The sequence below is a fragment of the Podarcis liolepis genome, assembly GCF_965112155.1.
Source record: "Podarcis liolepis genome assembly, chromosome: 2".
Lineage (NCBI taxonomy): Eukaryota > Metazoa > Chordata > Lepidosauria > Squamata > Lacertidae > Podarcis > Podarcis liolepis.
Genome location: NC_139555.1, coordinates 94,994,796 through 95,017,623, shown reverse-complemented (window position 1 = coordinate 95,017,623; position 22,828 = coordinate 94,994,796). Strand labels below are relative to the sequence as shown.

Below are 22,828 nucleotides of genomic sequence, written 5' to 3'. Positions count from 1 at the left end.
ATAGTAATAAAACAAATTGTCCCATTTTACATATTGTGAAATTTCTTGAGCTGCTGCATTCACTGAAGGTTTGTTCCACAGTAGCTGGGACTTAAGTCTTTCAGGACAGTGGCACCTTCCCTGTGGAACGTGCTGCCCACAGATGTTGTAAGATGCTAAGGACTTTTTCATTTGTATAGGCTTTCTCAGAAGCATGAAGAAGAAGAAGAAGAAGAAGAAGAAGAAGAAGAAGAAGAAGAAGAAGAAGAGTTTGAATTTGATATCCCGCTTTATCACTACCCGAAGGAGTCTCAAAGCGGCTAACATTCTCCTTTCCCTTCCTCCTCCACAACAAACACTCTGTGAGGTGAGTGGGGCTGAGAGACTTCAGAGAAGTGTGACTAGCCCAAGGTCACCCAGCAGCTGCATGTGGAGGAGCGGAGACGCGAACCCGGTTCCCCAGATTACAAGTCTACCGCTCTTAACCACTACACCACACTGAGTTTACTCAGGGGAATTTTTAATGCTTCTTTGAGAATAGTTTTTATCTGTTTTCATTCTTTTTAATTGCTGTATGCAGCTTTTGTATTAATGTGTGGTCTAAACCACTGAGCCTCTTGGGCTTGCCAGTCAGCAGGTCGGTGGTTCAAATCAGCATGATGGAGTGAGCTCCTGTTGCTCTGTCCCAGCTCGTGCCAACCTAGCAGTTCGAAAGCATGCCAAAAAGTGCAAGTAGATAAATAGGTATTGCTCTGGCAGGAAGGTAAACGGCGTTTCCATGTGCTACTCTGGTTTCGGTGTTCCACTGTGCCAGAAGAGGCTTAGTCATGCTGGCCACATAACCCAGAAGCTGTACGCTGGCTCCCTTGGCCTGTAAAGCGAGATGAGCGCCGCAACCCCAGAGTCGTTCGCGACTGGTCTTAACTGCCAGGGGTCCCTTTACCTTTACCTTTACCTTTACCTTTAATGCTTTAACAGAATAAATAATTCTGAAGCTGCATCTGAAACTTCCTGTCACTCAGGAATAATTTCTAACACCAGTCTCCAAGAAAGTGAGTACCTCTGCATCGCAAAAAGAAGGAAATGTAGCACACTCAAAAAAGAGGGAAAAGGCACAGATTTGCATAAAATGTATTACTGCTGCAAGCTAAACTTGAATTGCAACACTGGAGAGCTGAGGGAAACCTATGGTTGTCCGGATGTTGCCCGCTGCCTATTCTCATGAGCTCTAGCCAGCATGGCCAACAATCAGGGTGATGCGAGGTATAGTCCAAAACTTCTGGAAGACTGCAGGTTCCTCACCCCTCTGCTACACCATTATATTACAATCTCTGGAATATTCAGCAAAGCTTATTAAATAACTCCTAGTGTGGTCATGACTGAAATGAAGAGGCCCTTGGTAGAGCCAGCAGAGTTCCAGGATCTATTCCAAACACATCTCTGTAGCACCTTCTTCTGTTGCTTCTCCACTAATCATTTGTTTTGTACTTGTGCCAGAGTATTGGTTGAGTGTTTATGAAGCAAGAGTTCTCTTGTGGTGAAATCCCTCTGCGCAAAACAATAATGCGATTTTAAGTCTTTAACAGCATCTAGCTTGTTTCAATACCGAAGTGCGTATGTTTTCAATGCTGGCCTAATAAACAACAAATGCAGCAATGCACAACTCTACTCATTTAATGTCAGGACATGAAGCGCCTTATTTGTGGCTTCTTATTAATGATGAACAGTGGCTTCTTCCACAAGCATCCACCATAAACCCAAAGGAGTACTTGCAGTAATGCATAAAATTAGGGTAAATATACCACCAAAATGCTCCAGCACACTAAGGTGGAATGCCAGTTCATTGAAGGCCTACCTGAAGACCTGTGAATGTACTATAAACTAACTGACCGGGATTCATTCTTTGGCCCAGAGAGCTGCTGGTACAAAAGCAATGGAAAACCTGAATCAAGGTGTTTGCAAGTGTTTAAAACACTGGAGTTCAGCCCTTAAAAGCTGTACACTGAATTTCACAGCTGGCTTCAAGAGACATGTAGTTAGTCACTGCTGGAAACAGCATGGGGACAGACCATAATCTAGCAGTGTTCTTCACAATGTTCTTATGCTAAGAATTACGGTGCAAACAAATAAGTACTGGAGCGGTCGGCAACAACCAATGTGCTTCAACAGTGCTGCAGTCATGAAGTTCTGATGCTCCTGCCCAGTGGGATTATTCTAGCACAGTCATTCTGTAGCATAAGGAAGGATGAATCCGTCCATTTCAGTGTCACTCACTTTCTAATTGTGATTTTTACTATTTATTTATTTTTTAAAAGCTGTCACAAAGGTGAGAATTTGAATATGCATTCCCCCTTATACAAATTTTTGCATGCAAATCTGCCTAATATCCAAACCATTCCCCCGTCCAAACAATTCCCCCTAATATAGCACACATTTGCATGTTATTTTCAAGAAAATATGTATCATTATACGATTTCCATAATATGCATAAATGTGGAACGTATCGTTTTTGTCAGGAGAACTGCACTGCAAAATTCAGAGAAGCATTATAGGCAGAGATTACATGGTCGCCATTTATTGCCACAAGATATTCAGAAAAAAGAGCAAGTCACACATGTGCTTTTGGCCAGTACTGTCAACATGCTGCATTTCTAAAACCAGCTTAATTCATTTTGCTATAAATGGAAACCATGCTTTCAGTATATGTGGTGGGAGTTAGTTAAATATATGCTAAAACTTGCCAAACTGCACTTTCTATAAAAGAGGGGAAAGAGCTTCATGAATTGAAAGCAGTGTGCTGGTTGAAAAAGGTAGGTTCCCAGAAAGAAAAACCTTCTTGTAATCACATATCAAAAGTCTAATACCATTTATAAAAACCAGAAACTACTTTATGAATCTGATTGTGTTTACAATTTGGAGCCCGAAGTCTGCCCTCCTATAGCTACTGTTTTATACAACTGTATTTATGGCCTGCAACAGAGCTGACTTCCTATTCATGGTTGGTTTCTGGATTATGCATTCACCGAGTGAATGCTGAGCAGAATATTTCTTTCCCTGATTAGCCATTTAAACAACAGTACATCTACGCAGAAGAGATATAAACACAAACAGTCCAAAACAAGAATCCATTTCTTGGTCTGAGAAGTTTTTGTAAAGAGTGACAAAAGAACTGTTCCTAAAACATCATACACTTGAAAAAAAGGGAATCAGGCAGTAAGTGTGTAGAATGAGAATACCAAGAAAGAAAAATGTGTGTGCAATTTATCTGCACGTTATTTTTGCAAAGAGTGTAATAAGCCTGTTGCTGAGCAGTTGAATATGATAAAAAAAATTAAGTATCCAAGCTAGCTGCAAGGGAGTTTCTTATTTCGTTTATTTATTTATTCATTCAATTTCTACCTTGCCCTTCCTCCCAAAGAAGCCCAGGGCAGTTTGCCTTATCACCAGACAAGCTTTAGGTTCATCATCAATGTTGCATAGAATGACAGAATGCTGGACAAACATATAACCAAGTTGGTGAAGAATCCTCAGTTAAGTAGCCTCCTAGTTGTTCTCCTTCACTTAAGTAGCCAGGTTCTATCTGCTATCAAGCAAAGGAAGTCAGATTCACAACAAATGCTTCTAAACATGACAAGATTCATATGGCAGACATCTAGTAAGCTGTGCTAATAATGTTGGACAACAGAGATAAAGAAGTCATACAAGAAAGAAAATGGCATAGGTTTAATATGTATACATGAAATGCTATGTTTGGATGCACTGTATTTAAAATGCAATGCAGAGATGTTTGTATTAGGCAAGAGAGGTTTGTCTCTAGCTGTAAGTAGCAAAGAAAAGGGTGGACCATTCTGTTCAGGTTAAATGATGACTCACCCAGAAAACAAGAGATGCCATGTCAGCTCAGCGATGTTGCTACAAGCAACTTGCTTGTATAGGATCTCTCTCTGGGACCAGAGACAGAAAGGTTTATTGAACTGCATTAAGGACTTTAAGGAGATGGGGCAGCATTGCTTGCTGTTAAAGAGCAATGTGCTGTTTTGCACAGTCGTACCTTGGATACGTACCTTGGATACAGTCGTACCTTGGACACGGGTGGCGCTGTGGGTTAAACCACAGAGCCTAGGACTTGCCAATCAGAAGGTCGGCGGTTTGAATCCCCGCGACGGGGTGAGCTCCCGTTGCTCGGTCCCTGCTCCTGCCAACCTAGCAGTTCGAAAGCACGTCAAAATGCAAATAGATAAATAGGTACCGCTCCGGCGGGAAGGTAAACAGTGTTTCCGTGTGCTGCTCTGGTTCGCCAGAAGCAGCTTAGTCATGCTGGCCACATGACCCGGAAGCCATACGCCGGCTCCCTCGGCCAATAAAGCGAGATGAGCGCCGCAACCCCAGAGTCGGTCACGACTGGACCTAATGGTCAGGGGTCCCTTTACCTTGGATACTGAATGCCCTGGAACTTGGACATTTTGGCTCCCGAATGTCGCAAACCTGGAAATGAGTGTTCTGGTTTGCAAACGTTCTTTTGGAACCCGAATGTCCAATGGGCCTTCCTGCAGCCAATCAGAAGCCATGATTTGGTTTTTGAACATTTTGGAAGTTGAACGGACTTCTGGAATGGATTCCGTTCGGCTTCCAAGGTATGACTGTGTCATTTTGTGGTGGAGAGCCAAGTCATTTCTACTCTGCAAAGGTCTGGATCAGGGATTTCTTTTGCAGCAACTCTAGCAATCAATGCACGGTATATGAAGTCTAAGCTGCTTAAAAGGCATTCTTTAAGTTATATTTATTCTACCTTATTTGTGAAATGGTTGCATTTCTTTTTCAGTTCTTTAGAAGGAAGAGAGACCAGGAGCTGTCATCTCGGTAGAAATGTTAGATAGAAATGATATTCTTTGCATTCTCGTCTACTTATTTTTATAGTAAACATCCCTGTGGACTGTGAAAAGGTCCGCATATAAATCATCTAAATAAATAATAGAAGAGGAAGAGACCTTCTTTAAAAATAATAATGAATGCTCAGAGTTTGGGTCCCATGCTGGCTGTGACTCTGGTACATCAGCACCCTCTGTACCCATTTCTCGGCAGCTGTGCAGCACTCCTTCTACCACCTCAAACTCCTGGGTTCTGCCTTCTTTGGTTTACTTTTAAATCTATTATAGATGCTGCAACTAGACCTCCCCCAGGTACAATTCCCATGAACTGGCCATTCTAGTACTGAAGAATCATTACAGAATCATTATATCGAAGGTGAAAGCAAATCAGACGATTTGTGTATCTAGCCTGTGTTGTCCACCCTGACTTCAAGCAGCTCTCTGGGGTCTCAGGCAGATAGATTTTCCTCACCACATTCTTTCTGTTTCCTTTCAAAATAAAGAAAACCTCATTCCTAAAAAAAGAACAACCCAAGAGATGCCAGGGATCGAACCTTCTGCAGGCAACACATGTGCTTTTCCATTTGCCTCTGACCCATCTAATAGTAGACTTTTGACAGTGCTAGTCTCAACTTTCAAAGTAGAGTCAACTAAGCTAGAGAAAGATACAAAGAAAAGACAATAAAAATGGGGATAAGTGCTGAAAAACTTCCATTTATGGAAAGGCTACAATTGCAGAAGGTAGAGCTGGTTTACATCTTGTGCTAAATCCAAATATGCTCCTCCACTTCCTTAAGGTTGAGAACTGCTTTAGGCTATTGCCCTTATATAACACTAGCACTCTCCTGCAAGCATTGATGGAGTTACACTGGTGGCTACTTTCCTTTCATTCCCTGCTTCTTGGTTTCAACTCTATAATCCCAAGTTTAAAAGAATGGCTGATGGGCGATCATATATCTTACTATCCAGGGCCGGCCCTACCATGAGGCAGTGTTAGGCAGGTGCCTCAGGTGGCAAATATTGAAGGGCAACAAGTGGAGGGATCTCTCTGTGTGTGCTATGCAACCTGGCCATCAACCACTAAACTAAGCCACTGTCACTGCCCCTGGGGGCAGTGGAGGATGTTGAAATAAGATTGAATGGTCTGCTGAGCTTTTGTACCTGGAATGCGACTGGGAAGAGACAATTTATCTCCCTTTGCTTCAGGCAGCAACATGCCTTGGACCAGCCCTGTTACTATCCACTACCAGCAGCAATTCTTTGAAACTCAGAATCATACAATGGTTTCCAAAGAATCGTGAACGGAAACTAATTTGTCATAAACATGTACATGCTTTTCAAAAAGTCAACTAGTACTGCATGCAACAGCTACAATAATCACTGCTGAACTCTGAAACTCACTACCACATGCTGGGAGAACGGACAGCAATATGAGAAAGGACTGAGATGGGAAAGGGAATAATAAAGAGCTACTTTTTCCTGCAAAGGTTCTCTAGAAAATCAGCTGTCGAAGCAGAGAATGTCCAACTGGGACTTCAGCATCCTATCTGTACGGTTTGAAACACGTCACAGTGCCAGATGGTTGCATTAATAGTTGTATTTTCATTATGGAAAGTTTTGAATGGAAATATTTGTTCGATCTGAATTTATCCAATGCTCAGAAAATCTGGAAGTGCACCTTAAAGAATGTAATTTTCTCTGTGCTGCCTTAAAAGAATGTAAGTTTCTCTGAGCTGTTTGGCAAGATTTTAGAAGAGAAAGAAAGGAGAATACTAGAAAGAAAACTATTCTCTAAAATCAGCCACTCAAGACTTATAAAACCATGGATCTTTAGTTTACTTATCCAGATTGATTGCTTATAACTTCTGGTTCTCTAAAAGAAAAAAAAGCTTGCAGTGTTGCTCTGTGCAAGATACTTTCAAAGGTTAAGATGTTAGCTGTCACCATTCCGTTATACATCCCATTACTGATGGGGGGAGGGGAATCCCAGTTCCTCCAATTTTCCATCTCTGCAGCCAGACTCCCTCTAAACAATTTCCTGTGCCCGTTTTACGTTAGAGACTAAATTGTTGCTAATGCAGGAATTCAGTTAACCGCAACCGATAGACAAATACCTTTACTTATCACTAATGGATTACAACACTTGACTGCAAAAGCCATTTAAACCTTAAACAAAAGCACATTCTGCAACGTATGCTTACATCCACAAAACCAGACAGCTGCTGCTACAGCAGATTTTTTTTTTATTGTGCATGTGAGAAAAACTGCACTAACAATTTAGAGGGCAACTTGGTTTTGTTGTATGCTAGAAAGTTTAAACTGGTGGTGTAGGGTGGTTTTTTTTGTCCTAAAATGAAACACAACAGAAATAATTGCTTGCATTGAAAATGCACGTGAAGCGGGGGGGGGGGGGACATGTTAACTACTCTGGTATTTAAAAGCAAATGCGCATGTACATTAGTCATGCATATCGTGTTTATATTAGAGTCACATGGAGACTCTCCAGTTGTGAGACCGCAATTTCACTCGGCAAAGTTCTGGAAAACAACAGTTGTGACACCTTCTGCTAAATATTTGCGCTGGCATAGTGCTACTGCAACACTGGCACAAAACCAAAGCTTGTGGTGCTATATTGCATACATGTTGATAAATATACTCTGCCCTGAGCATTTATGTGCTCAGTAACAGTCTTAAGATTGTACTATAGACAATAGATATGCAGCCACAAACGCAAAACTGGGGAGGGAGTATTTTCAGTTTAGTCAGGCCAACACCCTGTTCCAGTAAGCCTAGACATCACTGTGACTATAACACATTTTATAAGGTGCCCCCAGAATCCTTTGAAGCAAGGGAAAGCACAGCAGGTCCTCAGCCAGTCAGCAAACAATTCCACTGATGGTAAAGTAAAATTACAGTTTGAGAGAGTCTTCTGAGTCATCTTGTCCAACTATCTGTTTGATGAAATTCATGGCTGAATATGAATTTTGTACGACAGAAATTAAACTATTATAGGATGGTTCCACAAATTTCCTGCATCATGCACTATTTTATTTACTATTTAAATCAATGGTACAGAGAGGTAGAGCTCGGTGTCATCAGCATATTAAAGACACCTTCCCCCAAACCATCTGTTAACAGCCTGCAACAGCTTCATACAGATGTTAAGCAGCATGGGTGACGAGACTGAACCTTAACTGTGAAATCCCTATAAATTAAAGTTGTTATTGATACAAAAAAACCTTTTACCGATGGTCAACAATCTAAGCATACATGTTATTATACATTTCATATCTGTAACAATTAAGATATACATACTTTAACACAGGGGTAGTCAACCTTTTTATACCTGCCGCCCACTAATGCATCTTTCTTGATGGTGAAATTTCCTTACCGCCCACCAGTGCTCAATGGAAGGAGGGTTCAGCTTGCGCCGTAGAACCCCCTACCGCCCATCTAGAATCCTGAAACGCCCACTAGGGACCAGGTTGACAACCCCTGCTTTAACATAACAACAATGAATTGTAGAGTTGGAAAGGACTGCAACGTGGTGCCATCAATCACAGGTCCTTGAGGTGGTCCAGAAGGATACCGTGATTAATGGTACCAAATGGTACCAAAAAGCAGTCAAGAGGTCAAGGAGGGTTGCACTCCCATGGTCCCTCTCCCAAAACTATGTTCAAAGTTGGATTTAAATTGGTCTAGAAATTCAGTTTCATCCAAGCATGCCTGAAATTTGCCTTAAAAAAGGAACAAAAGCAACTGAGTGATAATTGTCTAGCACAGGCAAAGCACAGGCTGCAAACTTGGCCCTCCAGATGTTTTGAGACTGCAACTCCCACCATCCCTAGCTAACAGGACCAGTGGTCAGGGATGATGGGAATTGTAGTCTCAAAACATCTGGAGGGCCGGGTTTGCCTCTGCCTGGTCTAGTACTTCAGGGTCCACAGAGGCTCTCTTAAGGAGTGGGTGCACCATCACCTCCATCAAAGCTGGCGGCACAACCCCTTCTGCAGCAAGGCATTAATTGCTCCCTGTGACTTATTAATAGCACCACCAGAGAGCTTACTGACATGGACATCCAAATTCTATCAGCTGGGTAACGGTCTTAGTGGCTAATGTCTGTTACCACCAGAATGAAAGCCCCTTATTTGATCCTCTCCCCATAATTATCCTCTAGACCAGGCATGGTCAAACTTGGCCCTCCAGCTGTTTTGGGATTACAACTCCCATCATCCCTAGCTAACAGGACCAGTGGTCAGGGATGATGGGAATTGTAGTCCCAAAACAGCTGGAGGGCCAAGTTTGGCCATGCCTTCTCTAGATACACAACCCACGACACCTACATGGGCATGTTGATTGTGTCAATGGTCTAATAATCCTATCAAGGCTGGTTGGAAGAATGATCCCAAAATATCTCACAGTTAATTGGCACAAACTTGTGCAAAAGCAGCAAACTGCTCTTCTGAGCAACGAGGTGACTAAGTGCATCAAGCCAAATGGATCAACAGATCGCAAGACAGACTCTTAGTGCAACACAGTACCCCAAAACCATTAGATATCTTCAGAAACCACATAGTGCTAGCCTAATACAAAGGAAATAAAGGGCATGATAACAAGAGAGCAAAGCAATAAAGCACGTAGACCCTTCAAAGTGCAAGATTATCCTGAGAGACTGAATGCAAAGATGGTGGTTCTATTTATCCACATGCTGATGACAAGCAGATCAGAGGGCATCATGTCCAGCCTCCCACCCTGGACTCACCTGTATAAATTAGGAAGTCTGATGGAAATAAGCAACTCTATGATATCTAAATGGCCAGTGCCTCCAAAAGTCAGTCTTGGAATATTAACTTACGTATGTAGTTCTGTGAGTGGTCTCCTAACTCTTAGCACCTTTAACAAACTACAGCCATGACTGTCTAAATGTATGGTGTGGATGTGACTGCAGTAATACAGGCTGCCTTTATTGTAATTGTTTGTATGGTTTAATAAATTTTATTTATGTACATAGTTTTATTTCTAACAATGTTTAATTGTTTTTTAATGATTGCTTTTTCTATGTTTTTAGCAGTTCTTATTTTTATATGTAAGCCACCCTGAGTCATAAAAAGGAGGGTTGTAAATCGTTGCTGTTGTTGTTATTCTAAATCCAATAGTGAACTTTTTCTTATCTATTCTGCCAACCACTTTTTTTGGTTCCTTGTTCATATCCTGCTAACATAACCTCTTTCCCCCCTGAGTAAACTTAAAGAGCTTGTGGTTTTCACTTTTTTGACCAATGATGCCTGCCTCTTTTTCACTGCATATGCAAGGAGATAACCAAAGCACATCAGGAATAAACTGTGCCTTAGTGGTACCTACCTGATCCAATACACTTGTAAAATGCTTTTTGTTAACATAGTCCTAACATAGAACAGGACTCTCTCTTTCTCCCTCTCTCTTTTTAAAAGAAAACAGAATAGATGCCCTATATTGAGAATAATAGTGGAATAATTCAGGATCCCCTCTTGTGCATCAACCAGTGAACGCCTCAATCCAAAACCTGCAGGAGTTGATCCTGTATTGTGCTTCCAAATTTCCCACTCGCCTTATTTGGAACTCAGTGTGCGCGCGCACGCACATGTTTGTAAAGAACGCCTGAGTGAGCCAATAACAACCAAACAATATGGTCTATGCTTTTGTACTGTCCATTTTTTCTCACACCACCCACACACTTCAGGCACTGAAAAATTCAGACTGAATCATTTGATATGGCAACATGTGGTGTATGCTTGGAATCTGCTGGCAACCCATCAAGTCCCGTTTTCAGCAACCTCCTGCAGTGATCTTTCTCCAAGTCATAATTACCAAAAGGTGACACACGCTATGAAAAAAGATGCTGGTCCACTAGATTCAAAAACAAAACATACAAGCTGCAAAAAAACCCCAAAAACTGTAAAATAATCCTACTTTATTTTTAAAAAACATATTGGAGTTTAAACATGGGTTTAATTACACGGTAAGTGAATTAAGATAGAAAAGTGATTTGTAGGCTAAAATTTCTACATAATATGAACCTGGTTCTTTTATAGGTAAACTCCAAATTAGATTACAGTAATAAGTTATAACTGAAGTTACCCTTGAAGAAAGTCCAGAAGCTGCAACTAGTGGAGAATGTGGCCGCCAGAGGTACAGCTTATCAAAATCATATAACGTCAGTTCTATGAGACCTGCACTGGTTGCCTATAAACTGCTGCGCCCGATTCACACGCTAATGCTAACTTACAAAGCATTTGCACACATCAGGATATCAATCACAGTAATGAGGGGTGTGGGAATCAACAAGGTAAGTTTTCCAATCCTGGGATTGCCAACACTGGGCTGCCATTACAGCAGCTGGAGCAGGAACAAGAGCAACAGTATGAGGAAACCATTAGGAAAACCTTACTTTCCTCCTTTCTCCAGCAGAGCACCAGTGCCAAAAGCGCAGCAGGAGGAGGTCTTGGACTGGGGCCAGAGCCTCATCTGTAATTTGAACACTGTTAATGCCTTGCTTGCCAAACTATGCTACCCATGCCTATCTGCCTTTATTGATACATCCTTCCCCTCTCCATGAAGGTGTAAAGGTTAACAAATGGTTAGGTATATTTAGCATGCTTATATGCCATTCACTGAATGAACCAAATCCTGAGAAATGAGTGCCTTTCTCAATTATTGTCCTCAGCTGTTCTGACTGTCATCAAGCAAAATAGTTAGGAGTTCCCATAACTCAAGGCCCTGCTATTTATACTGCATAGTCCAGATGGGACATCTAGTTCTAACAGGTGCTTAGTACGAAGGCAAAGGCTATAGGTCAGCTCCTGGCTGGAAAATCAAATAACCTATTTGCTCTCTGACCCCTTTATGGACCATGAAAACAGAAGAGTGAAAATCCAAAACTCGGGTTACAACGTGAAATTTGGAACCATCAGGGTCACGTAGATCCATCGTTCCAGTTCCTGTGATTTCCCTGGCATATTTTCAAACAGCCACCAGTGGCCAGCGCAGCCAACGATGAAATCAAAGCACCATCTCTTGCTTGAGAGGGGACAGTGTGAATAGGAGTGGGGAGGAAATACGACCAGCCTCATGATTTGACACATCCCAAGATCTCAACAGACTATAGGGATTGAAATCATGGCTTGTTTCAATCTATGACACAACCTAGTTGCTGTAAGAAAAACACTGGGGGCTAATTTGATCACAAGAATGTTGGACATCTGGTGGGCGGGGCTTGTATGTCATGCTCCGGAATCAGCCCCTCCCTTCGGTGTGTTCCATATCTCCCCTCAAAGGTCCTGGGCAAAGGCCTGCTGGATCCACATGGTCTCTCCTCATCCTGAACATCTTGATTCCTCTTTCTTCATTTGCAACAAATCATGGAGGGAATCATACTGTGTAAGGGAGGCAACACATAAGCCTTCAACAAGACGCCTTCAAGGCTAAGTCTAAACCAGCACACTGAAACAAGACCCATTGTGACTTTTCTTTGCTCTTTGTAGCACAAAAGCTTCCCAATGTTATCAAAGTTATATTATAGCTATTTTAGTAACTATTATGACTAACACAGACTGAGAATAAGATGTGGATACTCATGCAAAGTTAGCTGGGCTTTGGGGGCTACCTCCACCAGACTATGTTGAAATGGCTGGAGAGACGTTTCAACATCTTGAAAGGAAAAAAAGAGAAAAGATTGGAGGCAGGGAACCTGAATGAATCAATGGAATGTATGACCTTTTCCAACTCTTCCTTGTGTTATTTAGACCACTGACAACCTGATATGTGCCATACATTCACCAGCGTGCAGAAAAACCTTGGATCTAACTTTACCTCTACAGTTTTCTAAACATCCAGTCTGGACTGAAACTATCCAGCAGCCCTCTTTGTAAATGCAGTCCTAGACTTAAGCACTCCAAAGTTAGGATTTAATAAAATGGGTTGATTGTTTACAGATTAAGACTGAAGCGAACCTCTGATGTGCAAATGACTAAAAGCCACAATATCTCTCTGTACCATCTTCGTATAATCCAAACTGCAATGTAAGGTGGTACCAGTAGATGAGATATATCTTTAAGGCCTTAAAATCTTAGCATCAGCTTTGGAAAGTTAAAATGAAAGCTATTTCCCTTCCTACTGAGAAATTTCCTGTTTCCAGGCACTTGTTAGCTGGGGCAAATCCCTAAAAGTGTAACAAGCATTGGGGCTCATTCTACTGAAGATATATTTTTCCCCTTCAGAAGCTGCGGCCATTTGTTATGAAACTTGTCCTGAGCTGTCAAGCATACCTTTTCAATCAAAGCAACAGCTGCCAGACTGATATAGCCAGAACAAGAATGCTTGAATGGTTACATGCCCTGGTTTATCTCAAAAGAGGACAGGTCTTAGTCTCAAAACACTACAGAAAGCATCAGAAATGAAGTGACTCGACATTAATCAAACTTAATGCAATGAAGGGGAGCTATAAAACAATACTTTTTAGGAAGCTTATTGTGAGTACTCCTGGGGATAAACAGGAGCAGAAATAAATGAAGGCCAGCAGTTAAAAGACATTCCTTATTATTTCTGAAATATATCCTTACCTTACTATCATTGGGACAGAATAGAAATATGCTGGTTGCCATTTAATCAAAAGCAGGAGCTATAGGATCGCACGGTTCCTCTAGGGAACAATTTCCCCCTCTTACCACAAAGTCAATAACCTCAGTAATGGCTAACCATGATTCTCATTTAAACAGGATTTGAAACCAACATTAAACCACTATTTAATTAAATCACCACCAGCACATTAGTATTTCTGTTTAGAACGCCCACACAAACCACAACAGCTAACTGATAGAGTACAAATTGGACAATTCATCTGATACTGGGCAAGGATCCTTAGCTATAAAGCGTCCATTGCAGGGTATGCAATCTATCCCCTTGAACCCATCTACTGTTTCATTGTGCTACTTAGGGAAAGGGAACATTCCAAGTACACAATGTGTTTTTGTTAACAGTGGCCAAATTTCAACTGGCTTCGTGATGGAAATGATATATTTATATTGTCTTACTGACACTGAAAACTTTTTCACACACACAATATAAAGAGGAAGAGTTTTAAATTATGTTGGAGAATATGTAATATATTGTGCACTAGGGTTCTATTTATTATTTCCCCCTTTTTACTCAGAAAAAAGAAAACGTAAGTGAATATTGGTTGCTATGTTTGAAATGAATTAATTTTACCTGTGAGTGCAGAATGGCAGTATTGTCAATTGCAACACCCTATTGGTGTCTATTTATGGACCGCCTACTTTGAGTGCTTTTGCATCTCCTAAACTGTTGGAAGGAATTATTGGAACTTCTCGAAAAGCTGCTGCAACTGTTTATAAATGCTTATTGGATCTTTGTAAGGCAGATGTTCCGAAACTTATGAGAGTTGTGAAATAGAATTTTGCATTTAACCTAAACAATAGAAATTGAGAATGTATATAGAATATTTCTCTAGATTTGAACTGAGACTGATCCAGCAAAAATTGTTACTTATTGGACTCTGCAGTGTTTGTACAGAAAGGCACTGTCTAGTACAGAAAGATGCTGGAGGTGTAATTTGTCCTTAGATAAAAGGATAAATACCCACTATGAATTATGCTAGTGAATCCCAACCTTTTTGGTACGGCCCACGAATCCAAACTTACTTGGTATGGTCACCCATTCATTTATTGTTACATAAATTTTGGATCTTAGGTCTTCGCTGCCACCCGCTGCAAGAGAACAATTCTTAAGTGTTAAAGAAGAAGAAGAAGAGTTTGGATTTGATATCCCGCTTTATCACTACCCGAAGGAGTCTCAAAGTGGCTAACGTTCTCCTTTCCCTTCCTCCCCCACAACAAACACTCTGTGAGGTGAGTGAGGCTGAGAGACTTCAGAGAAGTGTGACTAGCCCAAGGTCACCCAGCAGCTGCATGCGGAGGAGCGGGGAAGCGAACCCAGTTCACCAGATTATGAGTCCACCGCTCTTAACCACTACACCACACTGGCTCTCACAGTGTAAGCCTCGACCCTCTCTGATGTTCAATTACAATTATCAACACAGTTTTATGCCAACAAAACAAAAAGTTGTTAAAAGGCATTCATTGTACCAATGAAGGACTACAAGCAATAATTATTTGGGGCTTCCTTATAAAGCCCACAACCCGCCTACATAGACTTCATTAACTACAGTAGAACCTCTACTTACAACCGCCTCCACTTGCGGATGTTCCAAGTTGCAACCACCACAAACCTGGAAGTAACCGGCGGGTTTGCCGCCATTCGTGCATGTGCAGGAGTGGCGATCACCATTCACACCTGCACAGAAGTGGCAATCACCATTCGCGCCTGCGCAGAAGCGGGCAATTGCTGCCCGCTCCTGCGTACAACAGCACCTCTCCCAATGACCCATTTTGCCATAAGGACGGGCCTCCGGAACAGATTGTGGTCGTGAGTAGAGGTTCCACTGTACTTGCAGGAACTTGAGACCCAGAGGTTAGAAAATGCTGCATTATGCAACGGTGTGAGAACCTCAGCACTTTGCTATATTTGAACATATTTCTTTTTATAAACAAGAAATTCATGTGGACAACTGGAGGGCTTATATCCACTTATATGTTTAATTTTGGATGGAATTACTGGTGGCTATTATTTTCTCAATGTGAGTTTACAGTGGACAAAACAATACCAATGCTTTTCTGTAAAAATATTTGTTTTTTCCTTCTTTGTTAAATCTGACACTTAAAACACACACACACACACACACACATATATATATAAAAGAAATGAGTAATTAATGAAATGTTGCTTAAGGTATTGTTCTTTTATAACTGACAAATTCTGTAAATGAAGTAATTAAAAAAAAAAAAGAGGATTGTGCAAAGCCCATGTAAACAAGCAGGAGTGTTGGCCACACTCATATGTCCTTTTGCAAGCTTGATAACAATATTCATGGAAAACATCAATTAAGTGTGCATTCATTAGCAGCTTTAAACTACAAAGGCTCCAATTTACATTATGGTATGAACGAAAAGTTAGCATTCCCATTAGAGGTTTAAAGAAACAAAGTCCTTGCTAGCAAGAGGTTTGTGCCCCAAGAACATATCTATACTTTCTTCTTCTTCATAATTAAAAATATACATTTTTACATTCATGAAATCCTCTAGTATCCACAAATATTGTGTCTCCTTTCCAATATTACATCAAAGTATGACTTGGCTAACCAGAGTTCATAACCCAAAAAACATTCAAGCTTTGAAATGTAAGAGGCCAATCAAAATTTGGAGTCAACTTTCATTTTCCATCCTCTTAGCATTCAGCTTCACAAATTCATTTCTCTCTCCATGCTAAAGAGTTCTCTAAGAGGTAGAATGGTACCAGTTCAGACATTCTTCACCAGGATTTGGCTTGATTTACCTAGATCTTATATTCTGAATTGTGCCAGAGTACATAAGGAAATACACTACTTTGTTAGCACATACTCTAGCCGTGAGTGGTGTGGAGGATGTGTGAAACAGCCCAACATGGAATGAGTAAATGCTATTTATCCTAATGCCACAGTTGCTGGAAATAACAAGCCAGTTGCAGAGCTGTCAGACATTTGACACTTCCCACATAAGCAAGAGAAAGTTTGCGTTGGTTACTGTGTGATGCTGCAGTCTTTGCTATGCACACATTGTTCCGACTCTTCATGCCTAACAGTTAAAATCTTGTTGGACTAACATGGAATACTAATTTTTAAGTAAACAATGGCATGCTCTTGGACACTACTATAGGGTTGCCAAATTTCGAAAAAAATTCTGGACACAAAAGTTGTTTTTGGCAAAGTTTTTTTCCCAAAATCTAAAAAAGGAGGAAGTTTTTTTGTGTGGGGAAATTGAAGTTTCTGAGATTTTTAAAAGAAAATTGGCAAAATCCACACATCCAACATGGGTTGCCATACGTCCAGATTTTCCCTGACATTTCAGCAGTTTCCGCCTGGATGCTGTTTTGACGGCCGAATCCTGGCTATGTCTGTGAAATTCCGGACATATGGCCACCCTAACTACTACAATTTCTTTCTCTCTAAAAACTGCACTTGCAAGCTCTACCTATTTATGCTAAATCATGACTAGGACATACATGGACCACAGGTTGCAGGCTTGTAAAGCACCCCACTTTTACCTGCCCCCTCCATGAGTTACAGTCCCCTGTGTCATATTCATATAGTCAACAGAGGGTCTTCTAAACTTTAGAGAAGCTCTGAGGGGGCATGGATGGGGAGATACAGCTGCAGTGGGCAGGAGTACAGTGGTACCTCAGGTTAAGTACTTAATTCATTCCGGAGGTTGGTACTTAACCTGAAACTGTTCTTACCTGAAGAACCACTTTAGCTAATAATAATAATAATAATAATAATAATTTATTATTTGTACCCCGCCCATCTGGCTGGGTTTCCCCAGCCACTCTGGGCGGCTTCCATAGAAACCAAAAATACACTAAAATATTACACATTAAAAACTTCCCTGAACAGGGCTGCCTTAAGATGTCTTCTGAATGTCAGGTAGTTGTTTATCGCTTTGACATCTCTCAAAGGAGGGCGTTCCACAGGGCGGGCGCCACCACCGAGAAGGCCCTCTGCCTGGTTCCCTGCAGCCTTGCTTCTCACAATGAGGGAACCGCCAGAAGGCCCTCGGCGCTGGATCTCAGCGTCCGGGCAGAACGATGGGGGTGGAGACGCTCCTTCAGGTATACTGGGCCGAGGCCGTTTAGGGCTTTAAAGGTCAACACCAGCACTTTGAATTGTGCTCGGAAACGTACTGGGAGCCAATGTAGGTCTTTCAAGACCGGTGTTATATGGTCTCGGCAGCTGCCCCCAGTCACCAGTCTAGCTGCCGCATTCTGGATTAGCTGTAGTTTCCGAGTCACCTTCAAAGGTAGCCCCACGTAGAGCGCAGTGCAGTAGTCCAAGCGGGAGATAACTAGAGCATGCACCACTCTGGCGAGACAGTCCGCGGGCAGGTAGGGTCTCAGCCTGCGTACCAGGTGGAGTTGGGGCCTCCTGCTGCCACCACGCCGCTGGAGCACGATTTCTGTTCTCATCCTGAAGCAAAGTTCTTAACCTGAAGCACTTTTTCTGGGTTAGCGGAGTCTGTAAGCTGAAGCGTATGTAACCTGGGGTACCACTGTAATTGGCAAAAGTCAGGTGTCCTGCCTCACACAAGCAAAGGTGCTTCTGCTAGTGGCAAAACTATAAGAGGATACAATATAAGCACATGAACAAAATAGCAAGAAATACTGTGTTGCAAATAAACACAATCTGTGAGTCAAGAGCTGGCACTTTCTTGACTTTGCATTGTATTACTGTTTCTTGAAGACGGTATTAAATAAAACTTTTGTGTTATTGCTCTGACAGTTCAGTTTTGAGGATAAAATGACTGACCGACTTGGTTATCTAACCGTTTGCTCTGGTTCACCAATTCTCTCTGCAATTGTTTTTTTTTTTATTTTTCTTCTTCCTCCCAACTGTCTGGATATATGTTCACGAGCAGCTGAGCTCCACTCTTCTGTTCAAAGTCAGGACTATTTCTTGCCCTCAGTCTGAATTAACTTTAAGACAATTTCAATAGCCAGTCAGATTTATCTATGAGGGACAGTATTAATTCAAAGCTGGTGCACTGTAAATGCAGAAAGCATTTCTCTCATTCTGAACTGACGCTGGGGAAGGAAGGACTTTGCTCATCAAAGCCAGAGGTAAGATGGACTTGGCTGCCATTTACCAAGAATTGCCAAAGGGGGCACTTTTCACTGACCACAAACAGGACTACTCTGTCAGGGAATTCATTTCAGCTCAGCCCTGCAATTGTAGCATAGGACTGAGCCTTAGGACGACAAAGACCATATTTGGTTACATGGCTAAAATGGCAACAGACAATGTTGAGGGAATTCAGGTTAAGTGGAAAGATTATCTGCAACTGGTTAATGCATAAGCAACTAGGCATCTACCTTTCCAGAATTCCCACCTAACTAAATTAAACAAATTTTGCGCAGCTGAAAGGGAAACGCTGGAAAGTCTGCAAGTTTTATGAACTGTAGATTGATTCCTACCACCTGCTTCAAGGAATCACTAATAAGTGCAATGGTCTTTCCATAGATGCCAATAAAGGGGTTCCTGGAAAGGCATTCCATAGAATAACAATCTCAGCCACACCTGGAAATAGCAGAGCTTCCTAACTAGGTCTGCACTTTTAAATATGCAGACAGTCCAGTTCTGTGACAAATCTTCCTCTATTGTTTGTGCAACAAACACACACATTCTTGGCACTGATAGGCTCTGAAAATCAGACAGATGGAGATGTTATTGTCAAATGAACAGGCCAGGATTTTAAAAAGCTTCTTAACACACCTGTCACTATCACTTCTGTTCTGTTGAATCCAGCAGTCCTTAAAACTTATTATCAGATCCATTCAGAAGGCACAGCAATGAGACAAGAAAGATGAAACCATGTAAGGTGTTGTGTCTTGTAGAACCAGAACAGTTTTGACATGTTGTGGATACTGTTCTTTGTCGTTTTTCAGTAGATTAGGTTCACATAAGAATGCAAGAGCCTCAGTGGATCAGACCAAAGGTTAATCTAGTCTAGCATCCCGTGTCACACAATGACCAACCAGATCGCATGAACACAAATAGCCCTCTCCTGTTGTTACTGCCACCACAACAAGTAGCTACTGACAAGCAGTTCATAAATGTGTCTAATAACCTTTTAAAGCCATCTAAGCCAGTGGTCATCCCCATATCTTCTGGCTGAGCATTCCGTAAATTAATTATACACCTGTGTGAAGAAGTTCGTCCTCTTGTCTCTCATGATTCTCCTGCCAATCAGTTTCACTGGATGACCCCCAGCATCAGAGGTGGATATGCACTGTGTGCACACACCACAAAAAATCAAAGACTACAAAGATGCAAACTTGGACAGGGGGGCATAATCTATTGAAGTAAGTCCACAAAAAACTTTGCAAAGGCAGTTGAAGGTAAGAGAAAAAGGTGGGTGAAAGGTTTGAGACAGTCTTTTCACTACTGTCATTATGTCACTGCTTCTCTTAATTACTTCCAGTGTTATTTGGGTCCTCAGGTAGAGTTCCTAAAGCATATAAATTGTCTGTTTGATGGCTTGCCTGATAGAAAGGGATTTGTTGGAATTACAGTTCATTTTTTTCGTCTACCCAGACACAAAGTCAAAATAAAATAAAAACCTCTTTGACTGTGTAGCATGCAAAATATGTTAACAATACAGTACATTTGTCACAGATGCCGAATTTCTGTGCACAGAATGAATGCAAGAAAACTCTACTAACAAAACACACCATATCAATTTTGTACACTAATGTTTGTTCTGTGTTGTTGAAAGAATTAAGTTTTCCACACATCAGAGCCAGCTCTACAAAGACTGCTGATACAGTGGTGCCTCGCAAGACGAAATTAATTCGTTCCGCAAATCTCTTCGTCTTGCGGTTTTTTTGTCTTGCGATGCACGGTTTCCCATAGGAATGCATTGAAAATCAATTAATGCGTTCCTAGGGAAACCGCCTTCAGACCAGGTCCGGGGACAGTCTGTCCCCGGACCTCTTCTGAAGGCTGGGGGGGGGGACAAGGGCTTTTCTTCCCACCCCCAGCATTTTAAAAAACCCCGGGACAGCGGAGGACTTCTCCGCTGTCCGGGCGATCTTAAAATGCTGGGGGGGGGCATTTTAAAATCGCCCCGGAGAGCGGAGGACTTCTCCGCTGTCGGGGCGATTTAAAAGCCCCTGGGAAGGCAGGCAGGGGGAACGAAGACTTTCGCCCCCCGCCGGCCTTCAGAAGGTGTTCCCGCCCCCCGCTTCGGAGCAGCGTTCCGAAGCGGGGTGGCTGGGGCAGGTGTTCCCGCCCCCCGCCCGGCTTCGCAGCACCGCTCCGAAGCTCGGCGGTGGGGGCAGGTGTTCCCGCCCCCCCACCCCGCTTCGGGGCAGCGTTCCGAAGCGGGGTGGTTGGGGCAGGTGTTCCCGCCCCCCGCCCGGCTTCGCAGCACCGCTCCAAAGCCCGGCGGTGGGGGCAGGTGTTCCCGCCCCCCCACCCCGCTTCGGGGCAGCGTTCCGAAGCGGGGTGGCTGGGGCAGGTGTTCCCGCCCCCCCGCCCGGCTTCGCAGCACGGCTCCGAAGCTCGGCGGTGGGGGCAGGTGTTCCCGCCCCCCCACCCCGCTTCGGGGCAGCGTTCCGAAGCGGGGTGGCTGGGGCAGGTGTTCCCGCCCCCCCGCCCGGCTTCGCAGCACGGCTCCGAAGCCCGGCGGTGGGGGCAGGTGTTCCCGCCCCCCCACCCCGCTTCGGGGCAGCGTTCCGAAGCGGGGTGGCTGGGGCAGGTGTTCCCGCCCCCCCGCCCGGCTTCGCAGCACGGCTCCGAAGCTCGGCGGTGGGGGCAGGTGTTCCCACCCCCCCACCCCGCTTCGGGGCAGCGTTCCGAAGCGGGGTGGCTGGGGCAGGTGTTCCCGCCCCCCCCGCCCGGCTTCGCAGCACCGCTCCGAAGCCCGGCGGTGGGGGCAGGTGTTCCCGCCCCCCCACCCCGCTTCGGGGCAGTGTTCCGAAGCGGGGTGGCTGGGGCAGGTGTTCCCGCCCCCCACACCCCGCTTCGGAGAAGCGATCTCCCTGCAGCCGCTTGCAGTCCGGGACCTCTTTTGAAGCAAGCGGCTGCGGAGAGAAGAGATCTCCCTGCAGCCGCTTGCTTCAAAAGAAGTCCGGGACCACTTTTGAAGCAAGCGGCTGTGGAGAGAAGAGATCTCCCTGCAGCCGCTTGCTTCAAAAGAAGTCCGGGACCTCTTTTGAAGCAAGCGGCTGCGGAGAGAAGCGATCTCCCTGCAGCCGCTTGCTTCAAAAGAGGTCCGCGACCTCTTTTGAAGCAAGCGGCTGCGGAGAGAAGAGATCTCCCTGCAGCCGCTTGCTTCAAAAGAGGTCCGCGACCTCTTTTGAAGCAAGCGGCTGCGGGGAGAAGCGATCTCCCTGCAGCCGCTTGCTTCAAAAGAGGTCCGCGACCTCTTTTGAAGCAAGCGGCTGCGGAGAGAAGCGATCTCCCTGCAGCCGCTTGCTTCAAAAGAGGTCCGGGACCACTTTTGAAGCAAGTGGCTGCGGAGAGAAGAGATCTCCCTGCAGCCGCTTGCTTCAAAAGAAGTCCGGGACCTCTTTTGAAGCAAGCGGCTGCGGAGAGAAGAGATCTCCCTGCAGCCGCTTGCTTCAAAAGCTGCCCCCGATCTCTTTTGAAGCAAGCGGCTGCGGAGAGAAGCGATCTCCCTGCAGCCGCTTGCTTCAAAAGAGGTCCGGGACCTCTTTTGAAGCAAGCGGCTGCGGGGAGAAGCGCAGCAGCTTGCTTCAAAAGAGGTCCGGGGGCAGTGGGAAGCGCTTCCCGCTGCCCCCGGACCTCTTTTGAAGCAAGGGGCGGTGGGGAGAAGCGATCTCCCCGCCGCCCCTTGCTTCAAAAGAGAAGACCCGCTGTCCCCGGGGCAAGCTTCGTTTTGCGAAGCAAGCCCATAGGGAACTTCGTCTTGCGAGGCAACTCGAAAACGAAAAAACCTTTCGTTTTGCGAGTTTTTCGTCTCGCGAGGCGTTCGTCTTGCGGGGTACCACTGTAAACTGCGTGAAAGATTCAGCTGCGTCACTCACATGCCTTGCCTTAATATCAGCTAGTCCAATGGTGAGGGAACAGAGCTCTCTCTTCTATTTTTAAAAATGTCAACAGTATTTTTTTTGGAAACTTTGTATATTGCTCTTTTTCCTTTTTGAGTTTCTCTTTGACAAATTTCTTCTCCGAAAAGCTTCAAAGTCATCTGGCATTTCAAACAAGCAATAAAAAAAATCCTGGCATTCTCAGAGTAGGTGGTCTGGAACATTAAGCCATCAACAATTAGCTTTATGCCTTCTTTTCTAGTGACAGGATTTGTTCTCCTTTCACT

The 22,828-nt window shown here is 43.6% G+C and overlaps 1 protein-coding gene and 1 long non-coding RNA gene across 3 annotated transcripts in view; both read right to left on the bottom strand.

Annotated features, from left to right (window-relative positions):
• PDZRN3 (PDZ domain containing ring finger 3) overlaps positions 1-22,828 on the bottom strand; it is a 174,007-nt gene that overhangs the window by 122,448 nt on the left and 28,731 nt on the right. The window lies entirely within an intron of this gene.
• On the bottom strand, positions 2,261-5,502 carry LOC310702259. The gene is made up of 2 exons (XR_014523411.1): positions 4,410-5,502; positions 2,261-4,030 (listed from the first exon to the last, which is right to left on the bottom strand). It is a non-coding gene; the product is annotated as an uncharacterized lncRNA (long non-coding RNA).